The following is a 1,867-nucleotide window of genomic DNA, read 5'->3' as shown; positions in this document are numbered from 1 at the left end:
TTTTTTTTTTTAATGGAACACTTCACGAATTTGCGTGTCATCCTCGCGCAGGGGCCATGCTAATCTTCTCTGTATCGTTCCAATTTTAGTATATGTGCTGCCGAAGCGAGCACTTTTTTTTTTTGAGATAGAGTCTCTCTCTGTTGCCCAGACTGGAGTGTAGTGGTGCCATCTCAGCTCACTGCAACCTCTGCCTCCCGAGTAGATGAGTTCAAGAGATTCTCCTGCCTCAGCCCTCCGAGTAGATGGGATTACAGGCGCATGCCACAATGCCTGGCTAATTTTTTGTATTTTTTAGTAGAGATGGGGTTTTGCCATGTTGGCCAGGCTGGCCTTCAATTTCAGACCTCAGGTGATCTGCCTGTCTCGGCCTCCCAAAGTGCTGGGATTATAGTAATGAGCCACTGTGCCCAGCCAGTTTTTTCATTTTTTTTTTTAGATGGAGTCCTGCTCTGTCAGCCAGGCTGGAGTGCAGTGACACAATCTCAGCTCACTGCAACCTCTGCTTCCCCAGTTCAAGTGATTCTCATTCCCCAGCCTCCTGAGTAGCTGGGAATACAGGCACCCGCCACCATGCCTGGCTAATTTTTGTATTTTTAGTAGAGACAAAAATAAAAAATTTTGCCATGTTGGCCAGGCTGGTCTTGAACTCCTGACCTCAGGTGATCTGCTCGCCTCGGCCTCCCAAAATGCTGGGATTACAGGTGTGAGCCACCGCACCGGCCAGTTTTTTCATTTCAAAGCCATCATGACGGTTTGGTTCTCATCGTCTTTCACCTGGGCCATGGCAATCATTTGCTACAGACTGCCCAGTTTTCAGACACTATCTACTCTATACACAAACTATTCTTTCTGAAATGAAAACATAGCAAATAACTCCTCTGCTCAGAAACCTTCAATGACTCCCTGTTTTCTCCAGTGTCAAGTCCAAATTCTTGGGTTTAAAGCCACTAGTGCTATAGCCCTATTACTATCTTACAAAATATATTTTTGACCAAATATACACTTATTGACAAAATACACATCTTGACCAAATATACTCTTTGAATTCACACCTGCAAACTCTTACTCATGATCACCCTTCTAACCTTTTGCTTCTCCTCCAACCATGAGTTCTTTAATTTTTATTATCAAGGTGTGGGTGAAATTGAGTAAGTCTATTTATCCTAATCCCAAGGAGCTCATAGTCTATCAGGAAGACAGACAGGTAAATCAAGAGGAGAGAGACTTAAGCTTGCCTGGAAGAATCACAGAAGGCTTCACAGAGGAGATAACACTTTGGTTGAATCTTGGAGGAACAGGAATTTGTGAGGGAAGGAATTGAGGGAAAGGCTTCCAGGCAGAGGAGGCACACCTGTCTCTAAGAATCACGTGTCCCTTCTTAACATCTCTTGTAGTTTGCCTTGTATTTCCAGCAGCTTTTAACTGGCCTATCAACTCCTTTAGGACAGGGGCCATATCCTGTATCTACCCTCTGTTAAATGCGGGTGGTAATATTTACTTTACAGGATTGTTAGGAGTGTTAGCGATAATTCATGTAACATACGTGTCAGACACTCAGTGATTTTTTTCTGTAATAAATGAAGTGTCTAGCTCAGTTTCTGGCTCATACGAAGGTAGTCAGAATTTGTTGAATGAATGATGATACCCTGTTTCAAAACTGTTTTGTTTATAGTTAGAAATCTGTGCCTTGGGCCAGGTGCGGTGGCTCATGCCTGTAATCCCAGCACTTTGGGAGGCCGAGGCAGATGGATCACGAGGTCAAGAGATCGAGACCATCCTGGTCAACATGGTGAAACCCCGTCTCTACTAAAAATACAAAAAATCAGCTGGGCCTGGTGGTGCGTGCCTGTAATCCCAGCTACTC

General features: G+C 44.2%; 1 non-coding gene across 1 annotated transcript; it reads right to left on the bottom strand.

Annotated features, from left to right (window-relative positions):
- Positions 1–6: 6 nt before the first annotated feature.
- Positions 7–113, bottom strand: LOC119467410. Its single transcript, XR_005195945.1, has one exon. It is a non-coding gene; the product is annotated as a U6 spliceosomal RNA (small nuclear RNA).
- Between the last annotated feature and the right edge of the window lie 1,754 nt (positions 114–1,867).

The sequence above is a fragment of the Cebus imitator genome, unplaced genomic scaffold (assembly GCF_001604975.1).
Source record: "Cebus imitator isolate Cc_AM_T3 unplaced genomic scaffold, Cebus_imitator-1.0 Scaffold285, whole genome shotgun sequence".
Lineage (NCBI taxonomy): Eukaryota > Metazoa > Chordata > Mammalia > Primates > Cebidae > Cebus > Cebus imitator.
This window is presented reverse-complemented; position numbering and strand designations above follow the sequence as displayed.